The sequence below is a fragment of the Pelodiscus sinensis genome, chromosome 2, assembly GCF_049634645.1.
Source record: "Pelodiscus sinensis isolate JC-2024 chromosome 2, ASM4963464v1, whole genome shotgun sequence".
In the NCBI taxonomy this organism is placed as follows: Eukaryota; Metazoa; Chordata; order Testudines; family Trionychidae; genus Pelodiscus; species Pelodiscus sinensis.
In genome coordinates this window covers 231,047,490-231,069,587 of record NC_134712.1, presented here as the reverse complement: position 1 = coordinate 231,069,587, position 22,098 = coordinate 231,047,490, and positions in this window count along the sequence as shown.

Below are 22,098 nucleotides of genomic sequence, written 5' to 3'. Positions count from 1 at the left end.
ACTTCAGTTAGTCTATAAGGTGCCACAGGACTCCTCGTCAATTCACAGACACTTACCTTCCTTCCTTCCTTCCCCCGCCCCCCTTGCATCCCCCTCCTGTTCTGCAATGTGATTTGTCCTTTTCATATGTGTTCATTTTTTTAATTGTATCCTTTGGTATATATGGTTGTGACTACTTTCTTCCACTATTTGATCTGAGGAAGTGGGTCTGGCCCACGAAAGCTCATAATCTAATAAACCATCTTGTTAGTCTTTAAAGTGCTACATTGTCCTGCATTTTGCTTCAGCTACCCCAGACTAACATGGCTACATTTCTATCACTATTCTACATGCCTTTCTGTTTTTGTAATATAAACAAGTCCTCTGAAACCTGTTGAGTTATAATAGAAGTTGTTTACAGCATTTTTTCACAGCCTTCTCTTTCCCCGGCTCAGTAATCATATAGAACAGGGATCAAAACGCATGTAATGAGCATATAAAAATGAAGCATATACCCTCTGAGCCACAAAGTTTATATTCCTTCAGTTTGGTCCCTTTGAGGCGGCAGGAAAATACATGATAGATAGGTAGAGTGTGGAGTGGGAATCCAGGATGCTCCTACATTCTAACCCACCATGTGACTGTGGACAAATCACTTATACCAAAATTTTCATTTGTAGATGCCTAAAAATCCATTTTGATATAAATAAGGATGAATATTTAGATAATCTGGGGCAGCCTACTTTATATATTTTTGCCTGAATCCCTCTGCATCGATTGTTGTAAAATGTTAATATTTTACTAGTAACTCATATCTCACTAGAGTGCTATCAAGATTAGTTGATATTTTAATGCTTTGGTACTACCTATTCAGAGAGTAGTTATTAATGGTCCAGAGATGTGCTGGAAGGGCATAAAAAGTGGGGTTCTGCAGGGGTCTGTTTTGGGACCAGTTCTGTTTAATAACTTCATCAACTATTTAGATCAGTGGTCTCCAACCTTTTTACGTCCAAGATCACTTTTTAAATGTCAGAACAAGCCAAAATCTACTGCCTCATCCTTCCCCCAAAACCCCACCCCCTCCTTGAAGCCCCACCCACTATTCTCCTCCTCTCCATTACTTGCTATTCCCAGCTCTTATACACTCTCAGGGTACAGCTACACTGTCACTTTTTTCCCCCTTATTCTGTCTAGACTGGGCCAAATGTCAGAAAAACGCCTTCTTTTGGAAGCCTCCTTATTCCTCATGGAACGAGGAATACAGGGGTTATCGAAAGAGCATGTTTGCTGTTTCACTAAAAAAAGCAGAAGAACAAATGCATCCCTGGACGCAGAAGTGTTTTTCCGGGATACCTTGGGAATCCCGGAAAAACTCCTGCAGTCTAGCCATACCCTCACTGGGTTGAGACAGGATGTGTGGGCTCTGGGATGGGAATGAGGGATTTGGGGTGAGAGGTGCAAGGTCTGGGAGGGAATTTGGATGCAGGAGGAGGTGGAGAAGGGGATGCTGGCTCAGGGAGAGGGCTCCAGGATGGGGAGTGTTAGGGTTGAGGTACTGTGCAAGCCACATGCTTGTGGATGTGAGGGTGCAGGAGTTTGGGTTGGAGTATGAGAGAGGCTCAGGGCAGGGAAGTTGGAAGTAAGATGGGCAGTGAGTGGATGGTGCAGATTTGCAGGTGTGTGGATGGTGCAGGAATGTTGTGGCAGAAGACTGAGGATGTGGGGCTGCAGGAGTTTGGGGATGTGAGAGGCTCAGGATAGGGGGTTCCAGTCAGTGCCGGATGGAGGCATGGGTGAGCCGGGCAGCTGCCCAGGGTGCTAACCGATGAGGGGCGCCTGATGGCCGTGGCGCCGGCCAGAAGTGCCCTTCCCCCTACGGCTGCGGGGCCCTGCAAGGCTCGGTGCATGTGCCAGCAGTGCTGGCCGGGCCAGGCTGGGCAGCGCATGTGCCATGCACCCTGGGGGGCAGGCCCGTGCCACACGGGCAGGCCTGTGCATGCGCCCTGCGCCTGGGGGCAGCACTGCGTGCCCGGGCCCAGGGTGACAAAAGGGCTCGGGCTGGCCCTGGTCCCAGTGTATAATAAGTTCATATCTTGCGTGCAGGAGTGGGGGATACAGGAGTGTCATAATGCTGAGGCCAGATGGGTGCTTGGCCCCAGTTGGAGGTTTGTTGGCCAGGCTTCATTTTTAAATAAAATATTATGTCAGACCAAAAAAGTTTCAGCATTGTCTTTATTTATGAGAAGGGCGGGGAACCTGTTTTGAGTCAGGGGTCACTGACCCACAGAAAAGTTTGTTGGGACCACACAAGTGAGATGCAAAAAAATAACTCCCCCATCCCCCATCCCCCACCCTCACTAATGTGGCCCCAACTGTGGCGGTGGGAACAGAGGACGTGGTACTGGTGAAGGGTGCTAGGGGTTCCTGGGGCAGAGAACAGGGTGCCAGTGGGGGGGCAGGAGACAGGGTGCCAGTGGGTTCTGTGGTGGGAGACAGGGAGTCCCCAGCATACGCCTCCTCCGGGGACTACTCCCCCCTCCTCCCGTAAAGGAGGGAAGCCCGGGTGCGTGTCTCTTCACGGGACTTCTAACCCACCTCCCCCCCGTGCGGAAAAGGGAAGCCTCGGCATGCAGAGAGTCCCCAGCATGCCACAGACCTGATTTGTGGTATGGTGCCAGCTGTTTGGGGGAGGAGGAGCAGCCTGCACACTTCCTCAAACTCTGAAAATGGCGCGCAGCTGCTGGACTTCTGTCCACCCCACAGGAGGCACTACCTCCCCCGTTTCTGGAGGTAGTAGCGGGGCTTCTTCGGGATGGAGGAAATGGGAGGGTTTTGAATGCCTCGCAATCGACCGGTCAGGGCTTCCGGATCAACCAGTCAATCGTGATTGACGGGATGTGACCATGGATTTAGATGATGGCTTAGAGAGTAGGCTCATTAAATTTGTAGATGATACCAATCAGGGAGGGATTGCAAGTGCTTTGGAGAAGAATACAACCATAATTCAAAATGATCTGGACAAACTGAGAAATGGTCTGAGGTAAATAGGATGAAGTTTAATAAGGACAAATGCAAAGTACTCCACTTAGGAAGGAATATGCACATATGCAGAATGGGAAAAGATTGTCTAGGAAGGAGTACTGCTGAAAGGGATTTAAGAGTCATAATGGACCACAAGCTAAACAGGAGTCAACAGTGTGACACTGTTGCAAAAAAAGTAAACATAATTCTGAGAACCCATCCTGGAAAATGATTCCTCACTTTCACAGGCCTTGGGAGGCAGGCCAGTCCTCTCCAACAGACAACCCGCCAACCTGAAGCATATTCTCACCAGCAACTATACGCCACACTATAATAACTGTAACTCAGGAACCAATCCATGAAACAAACCTCGGTGCCAACTCTGCCCACATATACATACCAGCAACACCATCACAGGACCGAACCAGATCAGCCATACTGTCACTGGTTCATTCTCCTGCACATCTACTAACTTAATATATGCCATCATGTGCCAACAATGCCCCTCTGCTATATACATCGGCCAAACTGGACAGTCCCTACGTAAAAGAATAAATGGTCACAAATCAGATATTAGGAATGGCAATATACAAAAACCTGTAGGGAAACACTTCAGTCTCCCTGGACACACAATTGAAGATGTAAAGGTAGCCATCCTGCAGCAAAAAAACTTCTAGACCAGACTTCAAAGGGAAACTGCTGAGCTACATTTCTTCTTCAAGTTTGACACAATCAACTCAGGATTAAACAAAGACTGTGAATGGCTCGCTAACTACAAAAGCAGCTTCTCCTCTCTTGGTATTCACACCTCCAGATCAGCTAGTAGAAGTGGCACTGGCTCCAATCTTGTGGATGTTGTGATGCTGGATTGCCAGTACAGGTTCCCCGTTGCGGGTTTGTGAAGAGGATCTGAATTATGTGAACTGCGAGCCATATTTGGCTCCTAAGTGAGCCATGTATGGCTCTTGAGCCATAGGTCACCAACCCCTGATCTAGATGGCGCTTGGTCCTGCTGTGAGGGCAGGAGTCTGGACTTGATGACCTCTCGAGTTCTAGTGTTCTATGACTCTATGATTTCTGCAGTCTCCATCGCCATACTATCTGAACAGCTCACAGACACACTGATGACTTCATGCCCAAAACACTGTGGTGGTCTGAGAAGTATAGTTATTTCCATTTTGTAGATAGGGAACTGAGGTGTAGAGACCAAAGCTCCATGTAGCCCACCCAGTATCCTGTTTTCCAACAATGGCCAATGTCAGGTGTCCCAGAGAGAATGAACTGAACAGGTAATCATCAAGTGTCCCATCCCTTGTGGCATATTCCCAGCTGTGGGGGGAAAAAAGAGGTTAAGAGAACACCATCCCTGCCCATCCTGGCTGATAGCCATAGATGGGCCTCCATGAATCTATCTAATTCTTTTTTAAAACCCTATTACAGTCTTGGCTTTCACAATATCCTCTGGCAGAATTCCATAGGCTGACTCTGCATTGTGTGAAGAAATGCTTCCTTTTGTTTGTTTTAACCCCCCTGCCTATTTCATTTGGTGACCCTAGTTCTTGTGTTATGAAAGGAGTAAATAACACTTCCTTATTTACTTTCTCCAATCCATTCATGATTTTGTAGACCCCTATCATATCTCTGCATAGTCATTTCTTTTCCAAGCTGAAGCTCTTCTCATATGGAAGCTATTTCATATCTCTAATCATTTTTGTTGTCCTTTTCTGCAGTTTTTTCTATTTCCAATAGATCTTTTTTGAGATGCAGCAACCTGGTCTGTATGCAATACCATAGAGGCTATAAGATATTCTCTGTCTTATTCACAACATTTTGTTCACAATGGTCTTACTGTTCTTGAGTGCTCCATTAGCATTTTGATCATCCAGTGGCCCCACTAACTGTTTAGCAGGCTTCCTGTTTCTATACTTTAAAAAAATTGCTAGTACTTTTGGAGTCTTTGACGAGCTGTTCTTCAAATTCTTTTTTGGCCTTTCTAATAATATTTTTACACTTCAACACAGACTTCTTAACATTTAACACTAGACTGGGGAACAGAGCCTCCCCATTCTAGCACCTTAGCCATGAGAACATCCTGTGTTTCCTTGCACCTGTGTATGTTTCCTTATAACTATACAATACTTATTGTTCGTGCTGAATGGGCAGGGCCTTAACAAGGGCGGGGCGCTCTCCCCAGGCACATCATAATCAGGGGTGCAAACGGGGCTGGATTACCCAATAGGCAGACTAAGCATGTGCTTTGGGCACCAGCAAACAGGGGCACCAAAAAAAAAAGAGATTTTACGGTATAGTATTGTTTTAATTTGAATTACATATGGAGGGAGGGCACCATAATTTTTTCAGTGCTTAGGGATTCTAAAGGTCTTAATCCGGCCCTGGGTGCAAAGATGTAATAAGTAAAAACATTAAGCTGCAAAATAAAGGGGGCAATCCGTGCTAACCTAAGGGGAGGGGGTGCATAATTAATATTTTGCCCTAGGCACAAAAATACATAGTTATGGCGCTGCGAATACGGCTCTTCTTGAAAAACTATATTCTGATTTGCTTTTCAGGTGTTTGTCATTGCTCTCCATACTTTCTCTGTGTCAGCAAGACTTTCTATGTTTTACTTTCAAATCTCATTTGGTTGAGATCTCAAATCTCAGTTAATGGTTGAGCACCCTTAAAACTTGCCTCTTGCATTAAAAATGAAAGTGTAAATATTAAGCTCAATTTCTCTATGACAAAACTGGCAAGTTTCAGGTTGATCAGTGTAATAATGAAAATGTGTGTTAATTATTATTGTCTATCTCAAGAAAATTGCACTTTATAAAGATATGAGCCATATGCTTAGCTGGAGAAAATCTTCATAGAACCATTGAAGTGGCTGGTGATATACCAGCTTTATGCCAGCTGAGAAATGCTATCCCAGGCAGCATATAATGTATTTTTAAAAATGAAGTGTGTCTTGTTCTGAAGATTCTTGGCAATGCATAGTAACAGCAGAGAGCTTTTATTTTGTGAATGAAATCTATGCATGATGCATGTATTATTAAACATACGTTGTACCTGCAATATAACAACACATAGGTGATTAATAGTGTGCAGCAACTAGGGAGCTTGTTCATTTACATTCAGAACTGGAGCAGGTCAAAGTGTGAGATCCATTAAAACTAATCTAACTGGCAACTCATTCCTGGTGTGGCTTGGTGGCATAATGAGGTGGACGAATATGCATACAATGAGACACTGGCTCCTAGCAAATGCTGTAGAGATAATAAGTAACAGTTTCTGTGTTTTCCCATCACAATCTGCCATTTTTTAAAACCGAAAATCTATGTGAATCTGCATTTTATTACTCCCTCAATGTACTTGTGTTGATAAATACTAGCCATAAACCACTATTTCAAAAGCAATAATGTTACCCAGGCAGTGGAAATACTGCATGTGTGCATTAGCACCTATACATTAGCCCATTCATAATAATAAAATGAAGGATCTTTGTCTTCACTGTTTGGGTTTTGACTCTGTTGTAATGCTTTTAGATAGAATTGGGATTACAGGAAAAATCTACTTTCTCTATAAAAGGGTTTCCGTCTAGTTTTGGGTCCATTCACATTGCTGATTTTATATTATTTATTTACTGCCATGGTTACAATGAATGTCTGATAAACCATAAAGTTGATGATATGTTTATCTTCTCAGCATCAGAATAAGATCTGTTGGTATTTTGAAATATCCCTTCTCCTCCTACAGCTTTGTTAGACAATCAAACTTGCTTGCTAGGCTTGAATATAAAACCAAATAGGAGCATTGATTTCTCCATTTCATCACCTCTAGAGAACAATTCATAAAGCACGGAAGTTCTAACTAGTCAATCAATATTCACTACTTAAATTGGAAACACCATGGACAGCCTGTTGTTATTAAAAGTGTTCTTCTGAAGATGGTGCTAAATAAAAGAGAGAAACTGATCCAACCTCTGATCAGAGTTCAAACACAGATACTTGATTAAATAGTTTTGGGCTATATTTAGAGCTTTTCCTGTTTGATTCATGTACAAGGAGAAATAAGGAAAAGACAGCTCTTTAAAAGCATCAGATTATGAAATATTTCACTGGAACCTATTAAATGATGCTGTTGTCAAGCATACTTTTTTCTTCCTAATGACTGTATAAATTAAAACTACTGTTAACATTACAGGATAGGTCCACGCTATCTCTTCTTGAAGAATAACTCCAGAACTGGGAATAATCTACACTTGGAGAAAGCTGATCAGTCTGTATATCAGCTATTGGAAATTCTGTTACCTCATTCAGTCTACTTTCATTTCAGTAGCTAAATACTTAATGGTATCTGAAGTATCATAGAAAGTTTTTCTCCAAAATCACTTGATCACCATTAAAATAAACTTTTGGATATTTCTTAAATTCGGAATAGGTAAGTTTGTGATGAGCAATGGAAGAAGTGAAATGGATTTGGTGGTGTATTGGGTGGGAAGAAAGAAGATGTGCATAGTGTAATCTTACAATCCAGTGAGGTCTGACCAGGAAAGTCATAGAGTGATATCTTGTTATTTAGTAAGCGATAAAACTAATTAACTCATTACAGAACTTTGCATGTGACAAATAGTGTTTAGAGCTCTTCTGAAAATCACTATGAGAGATTTAGCAACCACCAAACATGTCAGCACTCACATACCACTGGCAGGGAGAGGAGGAGTTGCCTGCCCTGCTTAAGAAAACAAATTCTTTTATCTGATGAAATATGCTCATCTCTTTGTCCCTTGCTTCAAACCTGTTAGTTTGTCACAAGTACTCTCTCTGTACCATTCAGACTTATGGGACTTACAGTAGGATGCCATTGAGATGACATCTAGTTAGCCATTTGTATCAACTGCCTGTTATATGCTGATGTAATGGTGCATGACCTATCAGCAAGAAATTCAAACTAGCATGATTTATTAGACTGTGTTAATCTTTCTATTTAAAGGGGGAAAAAACCCTTACCCTCAAGTATGCCATATAGATTTTACCAGGCTGCGATGCATTAGACCTAATACTATATGTCACAACGCAAGACTTCTATACTCTTATCCATATACACGCCATTTACCCCCACATAATTATTTAAATAGAACTGTCAATTAAAGTAATATTGGAATCTTCAGCTGGAAGAAGGAATGATAAGCAGGATAATGTTAAGCAAGTTTGCTGCAGCGTAGTAATTGTCATGTATCTTAACATGCTTTGTTATTAGAAGAGATGACATGACATTGTACAATATAAGGTGGAATCAGTTCTTGCAGCTGTGCAGAGACAGAGCCAATACATCATCATCACCAGTGGTAGGAAGGAAAGGACTTTGGGATAAGAAACATTTTTTAAAAAGTGAGGGGATGAAACAAAGCCAGTGCTTAGCTCCCTTGGGGTATGTCTACACTAGCCCCCTCGTTCGAACTAGGGAGGCTAATGTAGGCATTCGAAGTTGCAAATGAAGCCCGGGATTTAAATATCCTGGGCTTTATTTGCATCTTCCTGTTCAGGTGCCATTTTTAAATCCCCTGAGTCCAAACTAACTGCCTGCGGCTACACGCGGCAGTCAAATGTTAACTCAAACTGAGTCCTTAGTTTGAGTTAACTGTTACACTTTATTCCATGAGGCTTAACTGTTAACTCAAACTAATGACTTAGTTCAAGTTAACGTTTGACTGCCGCATGTAGCCACAGGCAGTTAGTTCGGACTCAGGGGATTTAAAAATGGCGCCTGGACAGGAAGATGCAAATTTAAATCCCGGGCTTCATTTGCAGCTTCAAATGCCTACATTAGCCTCCCTGATGCCTACATTAGTTCAAACTAGGGGGCTAGTGTAGACATACCCTTGAGGACTAAGACCTGATGTTGGACTAAGATTCCTGGAAGAAGAGATAGCATGTTCTCTGATCATCTCACTTCAGGACTAATGCATATATGTAAATAAAGGAGATTGCACTTTTAATATGCCCATATATTTCCTCCTTTTGGAAACTGACTAGTAAGGCACCAGGTCTATGCTACTGTTTGGCAGGGATGAAACTGGTGTCAGAAGCAACTGCATTGTTGTTATTACTATGGGGTGGCTAGGAAATTAATCTAATCACATAAGAAGCACAATCCCATGAGCTCCAATGTATGGTTATTAAGTTCCACTGAGGATTCCGTAGCTGTCATACTAAGTCCCATCGGATGCATATAAGATAGCTGTCAAAGTTTCTAGTATGGGAGTAACTATTCACATGAAATGTCATATGGGTATGACTGTGCTAGTAGCTGTGTCAAACCTCAGAGCATGTCCAGACATTTCCTGAAGCCTATGCAGAGTCAAACTGAGTTGTGTGTTCATGTCAAGCTACCTGGAGCAGCCAACTCTCTGTGTAAATGGGTTGATAGTTGAGAATCTTATTCCCCTCTGGACAACCTCAGAGATTTTTGTGGGTTGACACTGGCCCACCCATAAAGATGAGATATGCCTTCTCTGACAAACCAAGGGAAAGCAATAAGAGTGAAAGGCCTCCCTGAAGATATCAGAGATGCCCAGCAGGAGGATCCTGGGGCACAGTGATGTGAAAGAGGCCAGATGGCTATGAGGATGGAAAAGTACACAGCAGGGCTATAACAAGGGCAAGGCAAGTGAGGCACTTGCTTCGGGCGAATAGCTGAGGTGCAGAAAAGACGGCTACTACACAATCTTCACTCGTGCATCACACCACGTCAGCTCCCTGCCCGTGCCGAGGACGGTCTTGCCTCTGGTGTCAAATTAGCTATTTACAACTCTGATACACAGCATTCCTGTTTCATGAGCTTCCACCCCTCTGTAGTGACCATCAAATCCACAATCTGAGTGGGTTCAGATTCTCAATTAGTAGATGACAGAGCTATACCAGTAGTCATGGGAGGCAGTATATGCGCAGGGATGGGGAAATTCAGTGTGAGTATTGGGTTTCTACAGCTTCTAAATCACCCAGTTGAATTCAGCACCATTTGGTGACTGTGAAGAGATTGTCTTGGAACCTAATGGCTGTAAAGCAATGTTTTTTTAATCATGACCCGGTTGAAGAAAATTGTTGATGCCTGCGACCCAATGTAATTTGACTAATATGTGGGATCCAGGGTGGAGCTGAGGATAAAGGCTTTGGGTTGTAGGAGGGAGGTCTGGCACAAGCAGCTCCTAGTTGGTGGTGCAGTGGGGATACTAAGACAAGCTTCCTTCCTCTCCAGGCACTGCAGACTGCACCCCAGAAGCAGCCATCAGCAGGTTCCTAGTCAGTGGGAATGTGGAGCTAGGGCTTAGAGCAGGAGCAATGCATGGAGCCCTGTGCACTCTTTCCTACATCAAACTAGGAGCTGGGCCTGCTGCTGGCCACTTCTGGGATGCAGGAAGTCTGCCTTAGCACCCCCACTGGTCTCCCTGCAGCAGTGAAACCCAAGTGCCTCACATTCAATGACCCAGTACTGGGTCATGACCCATAGCTTGAAAACCACTGCTGTGGAGTGAGAGGCCTGCATGAAATGAATTGGTGCACACTGTCTAGCCTCATGGATATCTGTGCACCTTTAGAAAACAAAGCAAACACAAACAAACAAAAAACCCTAGAAAAACGCACACCAAATCCTAGCCCATCGGAATTGTAACCAACTCACAAAATACAACCAGCTCACAGAAAACTTGGTTCTTTGGTGCTGGGCTGCTAGTCAAATGACTCATATTGCTTAGATGTAGGAAAAGACGGCCTCAGGAACAGACACTTGGCAGTACTGACAACTAAAGAAGGGGTAAACCTCAGAAAAATTTGATAAGATTTGTCTAAGGTCAAGAAACCTTTGGTTAATTCCTAGGAGATGGAAAGTAAGATGTTGCTGGCCTTTCCCTGCTCTGTCCTTTTCCCCTTGCCTTGTTTTGCTTTGCCTTTTTATGTTTTTTCTCTTCTTCCCCTACTTTGGAAAAAACTCACAATCACAGGAAAGAGTAGTCTCACATGGAAGTCTCAGTGAGCTCTGGAGCTAGAAAAGTGAATGATTTGCTCACCCTCTAAATGTGGCCCCTCTAGTTCACAATGGAAGGCTTTGTCTACACTGCTAATTGAATGCCAAAACGTGTGTGGTTCACAGGTGATTAAACCCCACTCCCTCTGAAAGACAAACATTTTGCTGTGGCAAGTAGCAGGGTGAATGGATCATTGTTGGCAGGAGCACTCTTCTGTTGAAAATGTGAACCCCTTTCAAAGGAGATGAAAGCATTTTGTCAGCAAAAGTGTTGACAAACAGCATTTACACTGCCCAACTTTTAGCAATACAGACCTTGCTGTATGCTGTGTAGAAAAAGCTGAGAAGACATTTGAGTCAGTATGAAGGTCAGCAGATCAGTCTCTATTACTGTGAATCTAATACCTTTCATCAGGGCCAATACATTCATGTTTAAAAAAAAGGCAGAGGGATTAACAAAGGAGCAGGTAGTTTTTGTTATGGAAATTTGTCTCTTTGGATGTGTAATGAGAACTTCACCTTTAAAAGCCAACCCCAATTTATTAAACAACTGGAAACAAACTCATGAATACAAGCAACAGTTTGCCATTGGACATGTACACTATTTTGCTAGTAATAGAATCTTCATAGTATGTCATTTCTCAAGCTATGTACCACAATGGTTTGTTTTAAGGAAAACCTTTTATGGGTAGCACCTTTCAAGGGACAGGGTCAATTTGAAATCTAGTCCATTGACAATTAGATTGGGAGTCAATGTTCCCTGTAAGATGAGACAGGCCTGTACACAAGGGGGATGCCAAAGGTGGAGAAGTACACACACACCCCATGGTCCTCCAGGTAAACTTGCTCCATCTGGCCAGGGTGTGCTGCCTGATCCTCCCTCCCTCAAGTTCTGGTTGGCCAGAGGAAGGCTGGGGCTGATTTTCCCACTTGCTTGGGGGACCATGGGGGTGCATTCACACTCTGGAGGTCCACCTTTACCGAAGAATCACCCCTCCCCAGAAATTCCTGCATATGGGCCTGTAAGGGCCACTCAGGAGAGATTCTAATGCCACTCAGGTGACTAGCGGAGTGCCCACAGCTAGGTTGTTTGTTTCTATTGGTGGTGCACATTCACATATGTGTTGGTGCACATAAAAATGTATTCCACACATGGAAAAAATTAGAGGGAACATTGGTGGGCAGGTATTTGGTTCTGCCCTCAGCAAGCCAGTTCAGGATCAAGGCCTCATTAACTGACTGCAAGGAGATAAAAGCAAAAAAGACTTTTTACAACGGGTAAAACTTCCAAAAGTACCTAAGAGACTAAGGAGCCCGAGGCCCACTGACTTTAAATATGATGTAGACTTTCAAAGACCAGATATTTAGGTGCAGATAGGGGCTTAGTGGGATTTTCAGAAGCATGTAAACAGGATAGGTACCTGTTCTCATTAGATCTGCATGTTAAGGTGCCTAAACACCTTTGAAATGTGTCCCTAAGTAATTGAAAATAGGATGTAGGCTCCTAAGTCAGGCAATTTTGGAAATTTTATCCACTGCACAAAGCAAAATCTGGGGAAGAAAAAAACTCAGAAGAATAAGAGGGAAATAAATTTTTTTCTTTAATATCCTTCAGTTTCAGTAAGGTAAGATACTGATTGTAATATATTACATAAACCAATTCAGGTAGAAGTGTGTTTTTTTTTAAATGACAGTGTTCCTTTAAGGTAAGTGCTTTCAAATGGAACAACTGCCAATTTATGGTAATTTTAATAGCTACAACCTTGACAATGTCCCCTTAATTAGCCTGTAAAAATGAGGTGGCTTTTGATAGTTTAGCTCATTTGCAGACTATCTGCTGTACAACGAATATCAGCATTTTGTCATTGGGAGAATTTGGTCATACTTGCATTGTTGCTCTAAAACATAACCATGGAAAATGGGATATAAAGGTCTATAGTGTTTTCTGTCCACACACTGGTTTCAATTTATAGGGAATGGTCCTGAGAGCTACCCAGTGTTCAAATGAAACAGCACCACATCCGAGTGGAAAAATAGATGGAATTTTCAGGCTTGAATCATAGGTGATGACCTCATGCACAGGAAAAGATCTCATTGGCTAAAGAGGATAAGAGATCATTTGGTTAATTTTAAAATCATAAGTTCCATATGTCCACTGATGCGTATTAGCCTGCAGTCTTAGCTGAAATACACTAAATGACAATGTTATGGCACAGACAATATTGCATCGACTACAACCATGGCAAATTACATTAGGTCAAAAGAAATGAGCGTGCAAAGTTGTAACCGCAGGATAAGTTCTTTGGTTAGCATCTGATATGCATGAGAAAAAGCAGGAAAGATAGACAGTCAAAGAAGTAGTGTCTGACATTAGAACAAACCCAATGACCTTATCCTACTTTCCCAGAAATAAACAGCAGATTCTCATTGACTTAACTGGGAACAAGTCCCAAATCTCTGTTTAGGAAAGTGAATCTCCCAGCAAATTAAATTTTCCTCTAGAAAAACAGAATTCACACCTAATTGAAGTGGATAGGGCAAGGAGAGGTGCAAGTTCATACCTTTGCTTGCTGCTAAATTGTCTTGGAGACATTTGTCACAATTACCAGGTGATCTGGTCCTTGCACCTCTTTGAATCTTTCTCAAATCCACCCTCATTGGTGATAGTCCAGATGCCCTGCATCTTGCTAGGGTGGTACCTCATGGTTTAACTGCTCTATGAGGCTAGGGGCATGTCTAAACTGCTTTTTATTTTCAAAGCAGGATATGCACATCTTCCATGCACATCTTGGCAGATCTTCTTCCAATCTCACTTTTGAAAGAGGATTTTTTGAAAGTGAAAGTAGTCTGGATGAGGGGTTTTTTTTCACGAAAAAAACCCTTTTCCAAAAAACCCCTGCGTAAACCTCCTTTTTAAGGAAGAGCAGTTTTTTGAAAAAGGGTTTTTTTTTTTCTGAAAAAACTGTGTCCAGGCTACTTTCACTTTTGAAAGGCCCGCTTTTGAAAGCGAGATTATCCTCTTTCGAAAATAAAACGTAGTCTAGACATAACCTAGGTCTATAGTGCATGCTTATTTCAAAATAACTCACGTTATTTTTGAAATAACAGAGTGAGCATTTATACAGCAAGCCTGTTATTTCAAAATAACTTTGAAATAACAGGCTTCTTACTCCAACTTCAGTAACCCTCATTTTGTGAGCAGTAAGGGAAGCTGAAGGAAGATTTTCCTTTAACGTACTGCTGTACAGAGAGTACCAAAGCTGAGTTAAACTACTTCGACTCCAGCTATGCAATTAACGTAGCAAAAATTGCATATCTTAACTCAACTTTAGCCTGCAGTGTAGACTTACCCTGCCTGTACCATTGGCCTATAGCTTCCTGGCTCACAACCAAGTGAATGACACAGGCCCAACTTAGTTTGAACACCTGTTTGAGTTTCTCTTTGGGAGACGGTCACAGCACACATCTTCAAAAACAAAGCAGTGTTTATTCATTCCTCAAAGGCACAAGCATGTAGAGCTGAGGTAAAAACAATAGAAAGCTGACACAAGACATATTACTTATCCCATTGTAAGTTCCCTCGAGTCCTGCTTACTTCACCTCCAACTAGGAGAGGCACCTAGCATCTGCGTCTCTTTGTGTGAATTTGCTGGCCTGTCAGCTTACCCAACACTCTTCCCTTTTTTAGGGACTATGAGACTTTAGATCCTCTTTAATCCCAAACTCAGCCTTGGGCAGTGTAAACCATTCTAGCCTGGCTGGAGCAAAGAGGGATAGTTTTTTCCTTGTTCCATTATCTTAACTGTTTTGAAGGTGTACCTGATGCTGTCTTGATTTAGCTAGTCTTTCATTGTCTGGGGGTTTCCTGATTTACACCCTCTTTTGACTTAACTCCCCATGATAAGCAACCAAACAAAGGCATGCACCATATTCAAAAGAAATAATACAGAGATTTCCCAGGTCATCATATCAGTTTTCTACAAGGCTGATTTAAAGGTGATAGGCAAATGAAAAAAATAATTCGGTGTGTTCCCTTTTTAATGTATACAGTTTGCAAGATGTTTAGCTCCTCCTTTTAGCTCCTGGTTAAGGCTCAGCTTGGGGTTGGTTCTTCTTTGAACTGGGGTTGAACTAGATTACATCCCGAGGGTTCTTCCATCCCTAATCTTCTAAGATTCTATGGTTCTTTCCCTGCTACTTGGGTTTAATATCTGAAATCCATTTTTCTATTTGCCCTGAAGCAATGTTTTCAGAATTATTACATAACAAGGAACAGTAGAGTGAATGTTGAGCAACTGAGAGATGAAAGGAGTTCTGTGTTTCCACTACTAACGAATAGTCCTGCTGCACCTTAGAAACTAACAAAAAGTGTGGATGGTATCATGAGCTTTCATGGACATATCCCACTTTTTCAGATAGAAGTGATAAAAATGACATTCACAACAGTGATGCACCTTTGGGTCTATAAATCCCCCCAAAAGAGGAAATTAGTAAAATTTGCCTACTCTGAGCAGAGTTTTGACCCAAAATAGGGCGTGCCACCAGAGATTCCATGAAGTCCACTATGGACTCACCTATTGCTTCTGATTCTATGTACAAGGTGCTCAGATAGTATGATGTTGGAAGGCAGATTAGATAGATAGATTGCTTTTGTTAATATATGCTTTTGTTAATATATGGCTCCCATCAGTCTCTCCCAAGTCTTCCCAAACTATGTCCTGAAGCATTTCTTTCCTATGTCCTACCATTTCTTTCTCCATATTTCCTTCCCTGCTTCATCTTTCCCTTCTAGTCTTCTGTCGATTGCTGACTCTCCTCTTTGGTAGTTTCAGGCCACATTCACCTGCTCATCAAACTTGCTGCTGGCATGCCTGCAGATGGAGGAAGGTGAGGGGCATCCATCTGCCATTACTCATATTACCTGAGCTGAGTGCCATGAGAGGACAATAGCAGCAAAGGGACATGTGGGCTGCTGACTGAGCCTGCAGACCCGTAGATGGGAGTCAGTCCTGGAGCCACTTACAGTATGAGCCCCAAGAGGAGAAAATGAGGGGGAGCTAATGAAGGATGAAGAAATCTTTTAAATAAAATAAGTCATTGCAGATACATTGCAAATTTTGCAGATACTTGCTGGCCAACTGCTAAAAATTAAGCAGAACTTAATGAAGCCCCATCATTAGGAAGGACATCACAAGGAAAATTCTAATTTACTAGAAGTGCAGCTCTAAAGGGAATCAATCCTGTAAAGGCTCTGTGCCTAATCTACTAGGGATAGCAGCCTGCCATTACTTCAGAGGTAGAAGTGTGAACTTTGGTGCTACAGGTCAAGGGTCCCAGCTCTGCTGCTGACTGTAGTGGGGTTATTACAGTGGTATCAATGGAAACAATAGCCTAGAATAGATGGGCTGAGGTATTTTTACCAGTACAGGCAATCCCCGGGTTACATGGATCCGACTTACATCGGATCCCTACTTACAAACGGGGTGAGGCAACCCCGCAGTAGCTGCTTCCCCCCAGCAGACCAGGGAGACACGAAGCTAGCGCCCCCCCCCCCCCCTCCCAGCAGACCAGGGAGACTTGGAGCGGCTTTTCTCAACAGACACCTCAGCTTGAGAATAAAGGACTGAGGGAAGTGAGGTGAGGAATAAAACTGAGCTCTGGAGAAATGTTTGGCTAGAGTTTCCCCTACAATATGTACCACTTCCGACTTACATACAGATTCAACTTAAGAACAAACCTACAGTCCCTATCTTGTATGTAACCTGGGGACTGCCTGTATATTGGCTAGCCCTGCCCAGTACAATTGCTACAGATGTGGGGTTTTTTCATTTGCTTAACTTTATTTCCATGTGAGTTTTTCTTCATCATTCTAGGCTAGGAGATGCTTCTTTGGTTAGGATCAATGACATGCCAAGTTTGGAGTCCATTGGACAGCCATATTTCTGTTATCACTAACTGAAAAATGCCTTAAGCTGTTCAAAAGATGAAAATATGCAACTTAAAATGAAAAAAATGGGGTTTCCTGAGATTTCCTATTTTAACACACACATCCCTCATTCCCTGGGGTGAGCAGTTACATGAAAATGTTGCAGCCGCATAGTGACATTTTTCAGAAAGATATGAATGAGGGAAATCAATGTGTTTCAATGTAGGCATGATTGAAACTTTTACTGTAGTTTTTGCTACCATTAGCATTATAAAATGTAACTGTGCACAATGGCTAAAATACAATAATGTTTTCATGGCAAAAAATGGAGTTAACTGCTCCAGCTCTCATTTTTAAAAGGTTGTTTAGGACTGCACCTGTGAAAAATAGGGATTTTAATTGGGCCTAAAGCTGACACCTTCCAAAAATTTTGATGAATATATTATAAAAAAAAAAACCTGTTTTTTCTTGCATTTTCCAAAACAAACCATTGTGAAAGTACTAAGAAAATATTTTTGTTTTGTCCTTTATGAAGCCAATTCAAATTTCAAACTGGAACCAATCAATACAAATAAAGATGAAAATATGGTCAACATGCTAAAAACCAGTGAAGAGAGTTAGCTGTGCATTCAGTTGACAGAAATGACACATTTATCCTGTTCTGCTGAGACGGGCTGGTAGGATAGAAGATTCTCAGCATTTGTTCATTTAAAGATAAGGATAATTCCCTGCACACTGCACTACGAGCAGAATGCAAAGAGAATTCTTTCAAAGGCTGCTGAAGCCAGTAAACTCACTTCTTCAGCAGTATAAGAATTCCTGCCCATCCTCTTGAAATTCCACAGACAATCTGACCAAGGCAGCTACTCCTAATTTCTGTCTAATGAATGATGTCTTATTCAACTCAAACTGATGTATAGATCTTCGATATGAATCAGGACTTTCTATTTTGTGGATTCTCTGATGCACATAGTGAAAAAAATCAGCACCGTGACTCATCTACATTGATTGAATTATGTTGTTACAAAAACCTCATTTGGTTTATTATTCCTATAAAAAAGAAACACAAAATAGCTTCTTTTCTGATTTCTCTCCTTTCGTCCACTCACACACATTTTAAATAGAAAGCAGTTTACTGTGAACAATATTTTTTAAGGACTCAAACACATGAGCTTATCTGCCTATCATTATTTCTTTTACATAATTTGTATTCAAATACAGTTTCTAGGCATGCTCACATAATAAATATACTTATATTGATACTTACAATGATTGCAATAATTTTCAAAGGGAAGAAAAATCATGCCTAGGATCTGAGAAAATGAAGTAGAATATATTCTTTTTTGTCTTTAGGTTTGATGGCTTGGAAAGTCCTATTATCCTAAGAATTAAATTGGCTTAATTTAATGCATACAGATGGCAATGCCTTGTGCTAGGTACAGCTGTCATTTTTGTCCTCACAGTAAAAAGAGGAAAAGTGTTATCTGTCCAGCTCCAAGAAACAGCAAGTTTCACAATACAAAGGTGAGCTAGAGGGTCTGTTTTACATAATCTTGTCTGCATACATTGAGGCAACCTTTGGTTCCTTTAAAATAGTTTAAACAGAAATTCTGTCCTCAAAGTTATTCAGGCGGTGAAGTTTACTGGACATACAACCCACTAGTATGTTGAAATATGGTTTCCCCCGAAACTTTAGAGAAGTAGTGTTTGGATCTTCAGTAGTTGATAACAAGTCATTTGATTAACCAACATATTTACCAAGAAGGTAGAATTAAAAAGACCCTATAATATAAAAAGTGCACATAGGTTACAAGTAGATCATAATGATTAATCTTCAATAGAAGACTTTTAAGCTTAAAACATCAGATGTTTATACTTAAGTTCATTGGGTATCAGTGCAAATATATTTCTTTCAGTGCAAAGCTACTTGTGAATGTGCTTTCCAAGTACGAGAGTCAGTCTTTTTGTTTAAATTAGGACTTCCATCCCCAAGGTAACCTTATATCATTCCCAGTACTATGTAGTGCTGGGTGAGCACTACAACCAAGTATTCAGGAACATTTAATGTATTATTATTATTAATAATAATAATAAATTAATATTTACATAACTATTATATAGCATTTTCATCAGTAAATCTCAAAATGCTTTATAAAGGAGCTCAGTATCAGTAACCCCATTTTACAGATGGGGAAACTGGAATTAAAATTAACATTCTTGCTTCTATGTCATTCCCAATCCTTTTTTGTTTTTGATAGCTTCTCCATGAGTGATTCTTTTATTCAGAAGAAAGTTTACAGAAAGAAAAAGTCTCACAAATACTTAAGTGAGTCTGTGCTCACTTGAAGAGTCTTGCTAGAGGTATGTGTGGTTTTCTTATTCATTTTCCATCTCTTGTTTATAATGGTTTGTCTTCCAGTAAGGGAGCACAACCAATGCCACCATATGGCTCAGGTGAACAATCTCACACCATGCATGACGACAGACACTAGGCCAGTGGTCTCCAACCTTTTTACACTCAAGATCACTTTTTAAGTCTCAGAACAGGCGAAGATCTACCGCCTGCCCCTTCCTTGAAGCCCCGCCCCTTCCTTGTAGCCCCGCCCTCTCTATTCTCCTGTCCATCACTTGCTATCCCCAGCCCTTATACACTCTGTTAAACAGTTTATTTTTAAATTATGCAATATATTAAATTAAAATAACATGTTTATAGTTATGAAATAAATGGTCTGTTTTTAATTCATGCTATTTAAATGTCAAATGAAGCATTTACAATTATACATTTTGTTCTCTGGTATTTTGTAAATCTAAAATCAAGTATTGATAATTATATATTTTTTCTTCCAATAATAAAGTCTCAGTGTGACACCTGTGACTAAACAGTATCTGCCAGTATCTTGAAGTCTGGGTTGTAGTCTGAGATAACTGGAGCTATATGCAGCCTCCCTGGGCTGAGTGCAGGGCAGCCGGGCTTTAGGGAAGAAAAGTGGCTGCCCGGCCAGCTGGCCATGGCACTCAGCCAGGGTGCACCAAGCTCCACATGGGCAGGCACAGAGGAGAAGCCGCCGATCAGCTGGAGCGTGGGGCAGTCTCTTTCAGCTGAAAACCACAGTCAGCTTGCTGGGGTGTTTCAGCCCTTCTGACCTCCCAGCTCCCACCATTCCTTGCAGCTACTCACCTGTGTTGCTGCTCGGTGAGTAGCTGCTCCTCAAATGAGGAAATCTAATGTAAATGTACTGCGCAGGTGCGCAGTTCAGAGAGGGCTCAAGAGCTACTCTTAGAGCCCCTGAGATTTACTGGTAGATCGCAATCTACTGGTTGGTGACCATGGCACTAGGCAAAGATATACTTGTACTGAATAGCTCATGAATCATCAGGGAGTGAGATATGGTTGTATAAACTGTTATTTCAAATAATTTCAAATGAAAAATGTGTTAATAGCTATTAGGACTCTTTGGCTGTGTCTACATTGGCATGATTTTGCGCAAAAGCAGCTGCTTTTGTGCAAAAATATGCTGCCTGTCTACACTGGTGGGGAGTTCTTGCACAAGAACACTGACGTTCTAATGTGTGAAATCAGTGCTTCTTGCGCAAGAACTATGATGCTTCTGCTCAGGAAAAAGCCCTCTTGCGCAACTGTTCTTGCGCAAGAGGGCAGTGTAGACAGGCAACATGAATTTCTTGCGCAAGAGGGCTTTCGGAGCTTTCTTGTGCAAGAAAGCGTCTACACTGGCACAGATGCTTTTGCGCAAAAGCACATGCCAATGTAGACGCTCTCTTGAGCAAATACTTTTAACGCAAAAATCTTGCCAGTGTAGACGTAGCCTTTGTGAATAAATCACAAGCATAAAGGAAAAAAGGCCAAATGTAGCGAATGACTATTTAATACTGATGTTTTGTCTGTCTTGTCAGCATATGCCTGAAAGAACCATGTGTTTTTCCAGAAAAACTACATTTATATCTACATTGCTATTGTACACTTATTGCTACACTGCTATTGCAAAAGTTGAAAGAACGGAGGGATTTTTCCAACAGCGGTAAACCTCTTTCTATGAGGAAGAAGCCTTTTTCCGAAAAAGCCATGTGTGGACGTGGAAGAGAGTGTTTTTTCAAAAGAAGAGGCCTCCAGGAAAAAGCACAGGTGCCACGGTGGCCACTCTGTCCACAGTAATCACAACTGAAATGTGAAATAGCATCCAATCAATGAGGACTCTATCTTTTGAAAAAACACATTGCTTTTTTGTTGTGCTTTTGCTCTTCTGGAAAAACTTCTTCTAAAAGAAGCTTGCAGTCTAGATGTAGCCTTACTCCCAAAAACTTTGAGGGCAAAAGTTACAGATTTGATCATTTCTCTTCCGTGTTGTTGGATGCATTTGAAAAAAGTTTGGCTTAATGGTTCAAAAATCACCTAACAGCAAATTGCAAAGATTTTGCTAAACGTTAAATGCTTGAGTGTACGGTAAAAGAAAAAAATAGCTATATGGGTTTTCTTCATTTTTTTTAGTACTAAATTTCCTGCCTAAGATTACAAGTCCGAGCTATGGGCTTCATGGTTTTTCCTCTTTGTGTGGCATATAGAAAGTACTATAACCAAGGAGAACAAACCAGGATTTTGTGGTTTTTTTAATATTGTGGTTCTGATGTCACTTGGTCTAGAAGAGAAACTAAGGAGTCTAAAGTCCACATTTCTAAGGATCATAAGGCAAACACAATTATTTTCAAATACTTGCTGCTAGTTAGATTTTAAAACAACTTTTGTAGTTTATTCCTGCTTTTGGAGATCTTTCAAAAGAGTTTTGTTTTAAACAAACCCCAAAATAAAAGAGAACCCCTTAAACCTTTACGGTCCGTTGACAAGTTTGACTGATGAAAGTTAGACATGCAGACAAAGTAAACTACTTTGGCTAAATGGTTTTGAATAGGATGATGGCCTGCTGTTACATAAATCCTCCCTGCTGTCAGATCCCTAGAGCATTCTTTGTTCTGGTTTTGGAGAGACTTCTTGTCAACTCACCAAGCAGAAAACTATGGCTGGTGCTGTCAGAACATCATACTAAGTGAACAAAATGATTATTCTCAACATCAAGGTTATAATTCTTTTTCAGAACTCCGTCTGGTTCTGGCAGTGGGAGCAGACTCAAAACGAAGAGAAC